A 12,751-nucleotide genomic window follows, 5' to 3' on the forward strand; every position below is an offset into this window, starting at 1 on the left:
GAGTTCCAGGACAGCCAGAGCTATACAGAGAAACCCTGTCTCGAAAAAAACCAAAAAAAAAAAAAAAAAAAAGATTCCATTTGAGGTTTTTTTTTGGGGGGGGAGGGGGAGCATTATAAGGTAGCTAGAGAAGGTTAACTGAAGGCACTTAAGCTGTTTTCACATCTTTTAACAGATGTAAAATGATTAATATTCATGCCTTTATTACACCTCTTTATGGAAACTTGGGATTCGATGGCATCCCTCCCTCTGAGGACAGGTGGACCAGCTTACTCGGAGCAGGGAAGGAACAGGAAAGACTGGATATCAAACCTTCTACCCAAGCAGCTGAGACAGACAAATAATAAAAACAAAATGGTAGCCTGATTTTTGAAGGCCTTCCTGGAAAGATGTAGAATTTATTTTTCCATGTAGATTAAAAATGGCTCCTGGCAGATCCTGCATGTTCTTCCATAGGTATTAGCTAGGGGAGCCTGTATGGACCTTTCCTCCAAGAACCTTTCTCTACCTCAAGATCTAGACTAGGCTTCACATGCAGTGCCCCAGCATACTCTAGTCACCCTGCAAGTGTCTCTATCAATTTCCAGGCTTCCACCAGGACACTTCATCCCTACCCTCAACTCACAGGCCCCTCCAATGCCAAATTCAACTTCTAGAATTAGCAAGATCTATATCTCACTCTCTAGACTTGGACCAAGATATACATTCTGTACACCATCCCAGTTCCATGCATCCATCAGACTTTATTTTACCCAGTCATATCCAACTTCTAGGTCCAACCTGACATACATATCCTGTATTCTGCCTCAATCTACTCTCTCTAAATCAGACACAGAACAAAAGAAGCACCTATGTCCAGATCTCATTGCAAAAATACAGACAAGAAGAAAGATAAAGACAGTATTTACTCCCCAAATCCATCAGTCCTGCAGAAATATCTGCTGATGACAATTACCTGGATGAGGCCCATGACACAGAATTTAAAAGAACATTCATGAATTTTAACAAAAAATTCAAGTTCAAAGAAGACACACAGAAACAGCTCAATGAAATTAAAGAGAGAGAGCTTGGACTAAATGCCTGAATGATGCCCAAGAAAACACAAGCATAAAGCTGAAGGCCATGATGAAGACAGGACTTAGGGACAGTATCCATCAATAGAAGCATAGAAATGAAGATGCCACTGAAAGACCCAATGGCCCAACTAGACAACTCAAAGGAAAACCTTGCGAGTGAAATGAATCAAGCAGAAGACAGAATATCACAGTTTGAAGAAAAGCAGGAGTTAGACAAAATAAACCAGGGATATGGAAAACTTTAAGCACACTGGAAAGAAAAACATACAGGAAATATAGCACACCATGAGAAGACCAAACCTTTGAATTACAGGGGTTGTTGGTAAGGGAGATCTATCAAAGGCATAGGCTGGATCTTCAACAAGGTCACAGAAAACAACTTCCTCAAACTAAGGAAAGACACAACCAGACATATATAAGAAGCACACAGAGCACCAAACAGACAAGACCAGAAATGAACATCTCCACAGCATATCATAGTCAAAACACTAAACATACATAACAAAGTGTATTGAAAGCTTCAAGAGAAAAAAATAAGTCATTTATAAAGGAAAATCCATTAGATCCTGCTGAATTTTCAATGGAAACTTTGATAGAAAGCTGAAAATGTATTGGTAAGAAGGAGTCAAGTGCCAGCTGTAGTAGGCAGAGAAACTTGGCAGCTTTGGCCACATTGTTCTGGATTTAGCATCAAGGATACAAGGAAGGGGTTGTGGAATCTTCCTTCCAAGCTGAGGAAAACTGTTGAGGCTGCATCCATGCCAAGGGTGTGTGTGCATGGAGGCCCAGAGAGGTCACTGTGTGAAGCTGTGAAGGTAAAGCCTAGATGGTGTTGGAGACTCCAAGATGCTGGTGATGGAGGGGTCATGGGATACTTGGTAAGGAAAGCTGTAGATCTGGTCTGCACCTAGCCTGAGAGAGAAGTGTGTTGTAGTCAACAAAGCTGAAAGGAATTGGAGATCTGAGGAGTGCTTTGATGTCAGACATGAGATGCAGAGTTTGGAATTTGCTAAGCGTATTTTTTGATCTTGTTTTGATCTAGTGTTTCCTACTATGATCCCTTTCTTCCCTTTTAGATTGGCAATGTATATTCTGTGTCATTGTATGTTTGAAGTATGGGATCTGCTTTTTGAGTTCGATTTTATAGGGTGTTATTGTTAAGAGATTTCCTTGAGTCTCAGAAGAGACTTTAGACTTTGAAGCAGTCTTGAGACTGAAAGACTGTGAAGATCTTTAAAGTTGGACTGAATACACTTTTTTTTTTTTTTTTTGCACTATGATATGGCTACAAGCCTATGGGTGCCAGGGAGGGGAATGTGTTAGTTTGAATAAAAATGGGTCCTCTAGGCTCATATATTTGAATACTGAATCATCAGGAGTGGCACTACTTAGAAGTATTAGGAAGTGTGTCCTTGTTGGGGTAGGGGTGTTCTTGTTGGAGGAAGTGTGCCACAGATTTGAGATTTCAAGAGACCAAGCCAAGCCCAGTAGCTTCCTCTTCCTGCTGCTAGCAGATCTAGATGTAGATCTCAGATACTTCTCCAGCACCATGTCTGTCTGTGTGTTGCCATGATCCCCACCATGACAATAATGGACTAAACCTCTGAAACTGTAAGCAAACCCCAACTAAATGCTTTAGTTTCTAAGAGTGTCTCTTCACAGCAATAGAACAGTGACTAAGACATTACTCAATGCAAGCAGAAGGTACTACAGAAGTGATAAATAATTTAATAAACTTAAAATAGAAAAATGTAACTATACAAATTTAACAAAGCTTATTATTTTGAGCATATCCATAAAACAGGAACACAGGAATTGCTAGTAACAAGTGAAAAACAGGATTATAACTATATATCTCACAAACATTGAAATAATAAACAGGAGATACTAAGAACTACTGTACATGTATAAACTGATGGTAGACAATATTACCCAGTTCTGCAAAAGTGTAAGAAACAAAGATTCTTCCAAAGTGAATTCGCTAATGCATCCAAGGTCATCCTTTTGCTACTATTATGTTGCTGTGATAAATCACCATGACAAAAGGCAAACTGGAGGAAAAAAAAGAGTTGGTTCTGGCATATGGTTTTAGAGGGTTAACATCAAACCATGGGAGGGAGGCATGGTAGGAGGAATAGTTCATGTTCTCAGCAGGGAGAAAGGGGAAGGAAAGAAGAGGGGGGGAGATGGGACAGGGAGAGGGAGAGGGAAATGGAGAGGGAGAGGGAGAGGGAGAGGGAGGGAGGGGGAGGAAAGGAGAGAGAGAGAACTGAAAGTGATAAAATACCCACCAAAGCCCACCTCCAAGGATATACATATCCCAGCAAGGCTGCATAACCTAAGCCTCCATCTATGGACCTGTGACACTAGCAAACAAGCTTAGTGCTGTGAATCAACACCAATTTGTCTTACTACAATGTAGGAGGTCCACAGATAGAGTATGTATTTCCTAAGAAATGTTGATGCTTCTGTTATAATCTGAGCCCTATTCATATAGTGTAGATGAAACTTGGCTTTTTCAGCTGGTGATATTTGGATGATGTGATTTCAGCTAATAAAATGAACTGATAATTTGGGGCATGTGGTAGTTTGTGTGAAATGGCCCCTCAGGGAATAGACTCAGGGAATGGCATTATTAGGAGGTGTGGCCTTGTTGGAGGATGTGTGTCACTGTGGGTGGGCTTTGAGGTTTTAGAAGTTCAAGCCAAGGAAGTCTTTCTTACTTCTGCCTGCCAATCCACATGTAGAATCCTTGGTTCCTTCTCTAGCACCCTGTCTGTATGCTGCCAGGCTTCCTGCCACAACGGTAATAGATGAACCCTTTGAATCTGTAAGCCAGCCCAAATTAAATGTTCTTCATTATAAAAGTTGTCATGGTCATCGTGCAGAAATTAAGAAAAAAAATTCTTTTTTGAGACCGGGTCTCAGACTATAGCCCAGGTTGCCCTTGAACACATAATTCTCTTACCTCACCATCCCAAACGCTGAAATTCGAGGTGTATGCCATTCTACTCAGAAAGTAGGTATATTTCACAGACAGGATAAGTCCTGATCTTTGGGAAGCCAGAGGGTGGTTCTAGTAGCCTAAAAATGTTCTCCCATAGATGACCATAGGAATCCTCATGAAGTAAAGTAGGTTAATAGGGGAGGGGCTGGGAGTGAGGAAGAAGGGGAAGACAGAGACAGACAGAGAACAGGGTGGATGGAGTGGGAAGCAAGGGGTAAGCAGATGTCATAAAGACCATAAAGACTGATGATCACTTTCTGTATCAACATGACAGGGCCACAGAGTACCCAGACATTTAGTGAAACTTTGCTCTGGGTGTATCTCTGTGAGTGTTTCTGGATAAGGTCCATGTCTGGCATATCCAGACATTGAAGAAAGTATATTTTATCAATTAAAAAAAGCCAAACAGGACAAAAAGTGTAAGTGGGATGCCCTCCTGCTTGATTCTTTTTTTTTTGGCTTCAAATTTGACTTGATACTTTGATTCTTCAGGGTTCTAGAGCCGATGGGACTTTGAAATAGAACTCACAATAACACTGTCCTTTGGACTTGGCTGTCTTGGATTTCTGCCTTGCTGACTCTAGGTCTTAGAGATGTGGAGTGTTGACAGTATAGTGTTGTTCCTTGCAGTGTCATGTACTTTACTCTTCCTGTAGTTTTTGTTTTCGGAAACCCTCTTACCAAGATTTTACGTTTTGAATATAAAAGGAAGGATGCAAATCAGGAAATGGCAACCTCAAGGGATTTGAGGGGCTTATAACCTCCTGGGAAACCATTATTGTATTTATTTCAGTGAAAGTCATTCTGGGTCTCTGACTTCCTGAATTGTAAAAGAATAAATACACACTTTGAAAAAGGTACTCTATGCTTAGCAACTTGTGACTATGGCGATGTTATCCTACATAGTGAACTACAATAAAAGGTCACATATTTTATGATTTCATTTACTTCAAATAGGCAAATATATAGAGACAGATAGTTGGGGGAGGACTGGGTCCTGCTATTTAAAAAATAAGGGCTTAAGGAATGGAATGTTCTTTTGTGGGTAATAGGTAAGTCTTACAACTAAATAAGGGATGGATGCAAATTTATAAATGTGACAAAGACCATAAAATTATACACCTCATATTTTCAATGCATGCATTTTATGGTATGTATATCTACATAAATAAAATTGTTAGTCGGGCAGTGGTGGCATACACCTTTAATCCCAGCACGAGGGAGGCAGAGGCAGGCGGATTTCTGAGTTCGAGGCCAGCCTGGTCTACAGAGTGAGTTCCAGAGCAGCCAGGGCTCCCCAGAGAAATTCTGTCTCGAAAAACAAAACAAAACAAAACAAAAGAAAAAAGAAAAAAAGAAAATTGTTAAACAATTATACATTATAAAATATCAATAAACTAGAAGAAAATTATTAAAAGTTATAGTATAAAGAATACTATGTATTTTCCTAGTTATGAGTATATATAGCTTACGTAAGCAGATAGTGTGTTATTACATAGTAACCTTAGAAAATACTTTCCTCACACTTGATCACACTTGATTACTGTCATAAATTAGCCAACCCCCTAGTAAGTACTTCAGCGCATTCTTCAATTACTTACTTGCTGGTTAAGCCCTAAGTCAATATACTTGCCTTCCCCAGAGTCAACCTCAGGAAAACTCTGTGTTCCCTGGAGATTCAAGAAAGGAATGAGTGTGCTATTTTTGATATACATCTTTGAAAAACACCATGTGCTTGATGTAATTCATGGAAGGATAATTTTGTTTCTGAAACTACATAGTAATTATAACATCTCACCAACAAAATTCCCAGGGAAGTATTTCTTACTTGTTGGGAAAGGTGATTTTACTAATATGTTATTAAATCCAGAAATGGACACACAAGATTCTACAATTTTCTTCAATCACATATACATTTCAAGGAATCAGTGAAATATTTATCTTGGAGAAATAAAACTATGGAAAATTGTCAAAACCATTATATGTGATAGCAGCTTACTTAGAACCAAAGTTAAAAGTGACCTAAAAGGTCAAGTATTATTGCTGTTCCACTAAAAAGTGTCAGAAAAACAACAGTAACTATTTTGCCAAATTTCAGATGTGTCATATAATGTATTTCTTACAATTTTCTTTATGTACCTTCTGCCAGAGACAATCTGTCTGGGCCTTGGTAAAGTTCTTCTGCTGTAGTACAACCATATGTTTTAGTCAAAGATGAGTTATTTCTTTTCTTTGTTTCTTTTTTATTTTGAGACAGGGTCTCAAACATGTTAGGTAGCTGGGAACGACCCTGAATACCTGACCCTTTGTCTTCCAAATACTAGTAAAATTAAAGAAATGTGCCAACATACCCAAGTTATTTCTGATTCTTCTCAGATCTATTAACATATCAGGTCATCCAAGCCTTTCTAGACCTTCGGCTCCTGTTGGTTAGTTGAGAAAAGGAACATAGCATGCTGCATGACTGTGAGACCCATCCATTTAAAATGGTGTTCAAGAATGATTTCTGCATGTTTGGCTTCCAAGGAAGGGGAATAACATGAAGATTATGAAGACAGGACAGTTTTTAGGTTGGATTCTCAGAACCACTGTATCTGAGGAAGACTAGGAAGCAGGGTAGGTAGAGGGAACATTCTGACTGTGATTCAGTCTTAATATAGATAGGCTCCAGCTACTCTGCAGGGGCTCTGAATTTGGGTGGCTCCTCAGAGCCCAAGCAGGATGCAAGGCTAGATCCTGCACTGACTAGGTGCAGAGATGTTCCCAGACAACGTTAATATATGAGTGCTGGCAGATGGGCACGTTCTTGTAGGTTTTGAGACTATGTGCAGGGTAGCCCCTTTCTCACTAGACTGCTTATGTACTATTTGTGGGGTATAGAACAAAGATACCTTGTTTAGTTTCATTCTTATAATCTTATGAGGTACAGAATATTATCTTTGTTGTGCTTATGAGGCTACTATGGCTGTGAGACATTAAAATTTTTCACAAATAATGTGATTGGCTTTCAACACCTATGTTCTATTACCTTAAAATTTCATAGAGTTGCCTTCAGTGAATGTTTATCAAGTATACACAGTTGTTCAAAAGTGTGGGCCAGAAAGATTGTAAGAGTCAGTGGGAATGGAAGACACTAAGGAAACGAGGCCTTCTAAACACATCAGGACTGACACACATCTGAACACAGGGACTGTGGCAGCATGCAGAGATCTAAGGTGAGTTCCAGTGTTGAGAGAGAAGTAGACACAAGACCCTACCCTTAGCCTAGACATTATCTCCAAATGATAACTGCTCACAAAGTAAAAGTTGTTTTTCTCCAATGGAGTCTCACTAGGTATACAAAGAAGATTTAAGAGCAAACCCCACCTTTTTTTTTTTTTGGTATCATAATGCGTTATCTGGGCTTCCTTTCCTTTCCTTTCCTTTAAAATTCTTCCTTTTAGCCTATGTATCTTTTGCTTATATTTATGGTTTAAATTTTGTTTTTATGTTGTATCTGTTTATGTGACTGTGTATATCTCAGCATCTGTATGTGTTTCTTGTGCTTTTTCTTTGGTTTTCCCCTACCCAATACATGGTTTGTTTGTTTTGTCCTATTCTGGTTTGTTTTTTATTTATCTTATTATTATTGTTATTTTAGATACCTATTTGTATCCTAATGAGAGAGAAAAAAGAAAAAAATTAGGTGGATGGGGAAGTGGGGTGGATCTGGGAGGAGTTGGGGGAGAGGAACATGTAATCAATATATTGTATGAAAAAAATCTATTAAAAATTGGACCTATTCTATTTAGATTTCTTTTGTTGTGATAAAATTCCATAACAAAAGGTACCTTAGGTAAGCAAAGGGTTTAATCTACCTTACAATTCCAGATACATCATTAAGGGGAAGTTAAGCAGGAACTCAAGCCACTATTAACATGACATCACAGTCAAGAGCAGAGAAACAGGGATCCATGTTGCCTGTTCACTTTCAGGGAACTATCCTTAGTTACACAGGCAGGGCCCCTCTACCTACGAACGGTGCAGCCCAGTGGGCTGGGTCTTCCTAATCAATTCTTCACAGATTTGCCCACATATCAACCTGACCTAGATAGTTCCTTAGCTGACAGTCCCTTCTCAGATGATTCTAGGTTGTGACACTTAAAACCAACCATCACAGGCCCACTGAGGCAAACAAAAACACACCAGCTGCTGCCTTTATTTTATGAAGTTCAGGTTTGATTCACGGCACTTTAAGAGGTGTTGCTATGAACTTAGGATGAAATTTAATAGTTTAAGAATTTTGTAGGTTTCATCTTCAGCATAGACCAAAAAAAGAAGAGACAAAGAAGGGGGAGGGGGAAGAAGAAGAAAGAAAAGAGGGCTGAGAAGGGGTTGGTCAGGAAAGTGTATGGGGCTAAGAATCAGAAGTTCTGAGCTCCTCAGCCAGTCCAGAAACTCCACTCCCAGGCACTCTAATACACCCAGGACCACAGAATCACAGGATCACAGGATCACAGGATCACAGGAGCTTGGTCACACCAGGATCTCAGGGTCTCAGAGGAAGCTTGACTTCCAGGAGCTCTGACACACCCAGGATCTCAGGATCACAGGATCCCAGAATCACAGGATCCCAGAGACAGCTGAGCTCTGAGGAGTTCTGACACAATCAGGATCACAGGGAGAACAGGCTCCAGCCTGTTCGAGGGCAGGTAGCACTAGAAATAATCAGATGGCTGGAGGCAAGTGTAAGAACATAAGCAACAGAAACCAAGGTCACTTGGCATGTACTGGATACACTAACGCACCAGAAAAACAAGATTCGGATCTAAAATCACTTTTCATGATGATGGTAGAGGACATTAAGAAGGACATAAATAACTCACTTAAGGAAATACAAGAGAACACAGATAAGCAGCTAGAAGCTCTTAAGGAGGAAACACAAAAATCCCTTAAAGAATTACAGGAAAACAAAATCAAACAGGTGAAGGAAATTAACAAAACCATCCAAGATCTAAAAATGGAAATAGAAACAATGAAGAACTCACAAAGGGAGACAACCCTGGAGTTAGAAAACCTAGGAAAAAGATCAAGAGTCATAGATGCAAGCATCACCAACAGAATACAAGATAGAAGAGAGTGTCTCAGGTGCAGAAGACATCTTAGAAAACATTGACACTACAGTCAAAGAAAATGCAAAAAGCAAAGAGTTCCTAACCCAGGAAATTCAGGACACAATGAGAAAACCAAATCTAAGGATAATAGGTATAGAAGAAAGCAAAGATTCCCAACTTAAAGGGCTAGTAAATATCTTCAACAAAATTATAGAAGAAAACTTCCCTAACCTAAAGAAAGAGATGCCCATGAACATACAAGAAGCCTACAGAACTCCAAATAGACTACATCAGAAAAGAAATTTCTCCGATCACATAATAATCAAAACACCAAATGCACTAATCAAAGAAAGAATATTAAAAGCAGTATGGGAAAAAGATCAAGTAACATATCAAGGCAGACCTATCAGAATTACACCAGAATTATCACCAGAGACTATGAGGCAGATGTCATACAGACCCTAAGAGAACACAAATGCTAGCCCAGGCTACTATACCTAGCAAAACTCTCAATTATATTAGAAACCAAGATATTCCATGGCAAAACCAAATTTACACAATATCTTCCCATAAATCCAGCCCTACAAAGGATAATAGATGGAAAACACGAACACAAGGAAGGAAACTACACCCCCCAAAAAGCAAGAAAGTAATCTTTCAACAAACCCAAATGAAGAAAGCCACAGAAACATAATTCAGCCTCTAATAACAAAAATAATAGGAAGTAACAATTACTTTTCCTTAATATCTCTTAACATCAATGGACTCAATTTCCCAAAAAAGACATAGACTAACAGACTGGATATGTAAACAGAACCCAGCATTTTGATGCATACAGGAAACACACCCCAGGGACAAAGACAGACACTACCTCAGAGTAAAAGGTTGGAAAACAATTTTCCAAGCAAATGATCCCAAGAAACAAGCTGGAATAGCCATTCTAATATCAAATAAAAATCAACTTTCAACCTAAAGTTATCAAAGAAGATAAGGAAGAACACTTCATACTGGTCAAAGGAAAAATCTACTAAGATGAACTCTCAATTCTGAACATTTCTGCTCCAAATGCAAGGGCACCCACATTTATAAAAGAAACTTTACTAAAGCTCAAAGCACACATTGCACATCACAGATTAATTGTGGGGGACTTCAACACTCCACTCTCATATGTGGACAGATAAGGGAAACATAAACTAAACAGAGACACAGTGAAACTAACAGAAGTTATGAACCAAATGGATCTAACAGATATTTATAGAACATTTCATCCTTAAGCAAAAGAATACCTTCTTCTCAGCACCTCATGGTGCCTTCTCCAAAGCTGACCATATAATTGGTCACAAAACAGACCTCAACACTATTGAAGAAGATTGAAATAATCCCAATGATAACTTGTTCAAGGAAGAAATAAAGAAATTAAAGTTTTTTTAGAATTTAATGAAAATGAGGACATATCATACTAAAACTTATGGGACACAATCAAATCAGTGGTAAGAGGAAAACTCATAGCTCCAAGTGCCTCCAAAATGAAACTGAAAAGAGCTTACATTTACAGCTTTACAGCACACCTGAAAGCTCTAGAACAAAAAGAAGCAAATGCACACAAGAGAAGTAGATGGCAAGAAATAAGCAAACTCAGGGCTGAAATAAAGTGAACAGAAACAAAAAGAGCTATACAAAGAATCAACAAAATCAGGAGCTGGTTCTTTGAGAAAATCAACAAAATAGATAAACCTTTAGCCAAACTAACCAGAGGGCACTGAGACAAAATCCAAATTAATAAAATCAGAAATGAAAAGAGAGACACAACAATGAAATATATCTTAAAATAATTATTCTGTTTGTTGAACATTAACAGTTGAAAATATTAAAATCATGCTCTACAAACATTAAAAGAAAAGAATCAAAAGTTCTATCCACTGCACACAAGAGAATAAATCCCAGTTTTGTCTTACTCACTTTTGTAATAAAATTGTTACTCATTTGTGGAAAGCTACTTTTCTAGAACACAGTAGTTGTGGTTTGAATAGGTTTGGCCCCATAGACTCATGTTTTTGAATATGCTTGGCCCATGGGAAGAGGCACTGTTAATAGGTGTGGCCTTGTTGGAGGAAGTGTGTCACTGTGGGGATGGGCTTGGAGGACTGCCTGCATGCTGCTGTGTTTCCTGCCATGATGATAATGGATTGGACCTCTGAAACTGTAAGCCAGTCCCAATGAAATGTTTTTCTTTATAAGAGTTGCCTTGGTCATGGTGTCTTTTTACAGCAATGGACCCCCTAAGACAACAGTGAAAAAAGAAAAATGACAAATAATGTCAAAAGGGAGGGTCAGAGAAAAGCCAAAAATATCAAGAAGCCCTTTCTAATTTCAGCTTAAAGAAAATTGAACAGGAGCCTTTCTAAAAAAGATATTTTTATGAGATATAATTGAACTCAACACAGTAACCTTGACAACTCTTAGGTGAAGCACCAGTCTGGTCCTCAGACAGAAGACACAGGTGATCTGACCAGAGTTATGGTTAGGCATGAGATTTTCTACTAGAAAATGTGTATTAAGAATTGATGGTGAATTAACTTTAAGAAAAATAAAACCACTTTTAAGACTGGGAAGATCTCAGACAATGGAGACTTTTCTAGGAAGCTACTTGAGAATCCAGCCAGAGAGGGGAACCTGATTAGGTATTGTGTGAGGGAAAAGGACTGAAGCCCAAGGGCCAGCAGAAAGAATGTAAACAGGCAACCTCAGGAAATAGGAGGTTGGGGGTACCCCCAAGAATGTATCAGAGACCTGGGAGGTGAGAGACTCCCAGGACTCAAAGGGAGGGACCTTAGATGAAATGCCTGACAGTAGCGGGAGGGAACTTATAGAGCCCACCTCCAGCAGGAAGACAGGACATCAAATGAGGGACTGGGTTGCCATCATGCATTTTTTTTTTTGGGTCACATCTCTGACCCATAATTGTTCCTGTCTGAAAGAATTACAGGGATGGAAATGGAGAGGATCCTGAGGAAAAGAAGGTCCAGTGACAGGCCAAAGTAAGATTCAGCTCAAGAGGAGGTCCCAAGGCCTGAGACTATTACTGAGTCTATGGTGCGCTCACAAAAAGGGATCTATCATGACTGCCCTGGAAAGACCTAACAAGTAGCTGAAAGAGTCAGATGCAGATATTTGCACCCAACCAATGGACAGAAGCAGTTGACACCTGTTGTTGATTAGGGAAGGCTAAAAGAAGCTGAGGAGAAGGGCGATCCTGTAGGAGAACCAGCAGTCTCAATTAATCCGGAACCCCAAGATCTCTAAAACACTGGACCACCAAACAGACAGCATACACCAGCTGATAGAAGGCCCCCAACACATACAGTAGAGGACTTCCAGGTCTGTGTTCATTCAGAGATGATGCACCTAACCCTCAAGAGACTGGAGGCCCCAGGGAGTTTAGAGGTCAGGTGGGGTTAGCAGTTGGGGCATCCATGTAGAGACAGGGTCAGGTGGAGAGGAGGTGTGGGATGTGGAGCAGTTGAAGGGTAGATGGGGGTGGGGTGGGGAATGGAATATGGAGTGTAAAAAATAAA

The 12,751-nt window shown here is 39.5% G+C and overlaps 1 protein-coding gene and 1 long non-coding RNA gene across 2 annotated transcripts in view; one reads left to right on the forward strand and one right to left on the reverse strand.

The window, feature by feature from the left end:
* Itfg1 (integrin alpha FG-GAP repeat containing 1) overlaps positions 1 to 12,751 on the reverse strand; it is a 123,870-nt gene that overhangs the window by 28,602 nt on the left and 82,517 nt on the right. The window lies entirely within an intron of this gene.
* The window catches only part of LOC110300112, a 32,677-nt gene that overhangs the window by 15,055 nt on the left and 4,871 nt on the right, over positions 1 to 12,751 (forward strand). The window contains exon 3 of the long non-coding RNA XR_002378549.2: positions 7,127 to 7,298. This is a non-coding gene — a long non-coding RNA (uncharacterized LOC110300112). The remainder of the gene's footprint in view (positions 1 to 7,126; positions 7,299 to 12,751) is intronic.

The sequence above is a fragment of the Mus caroli genome, chromosome 8 (genome assembly GCF_900094665.2).
Source record: "Mus caroli chromosome 8, CAROLI_EIJ_v1.1, whole genome shotgun sequence".
Taxonomy (NCBI): domain Eukaryota; kingdom Metazoa; phylum Chordata; class Mammalia; order Rodentia; family Muridae; genus Mus; species Mus caroli.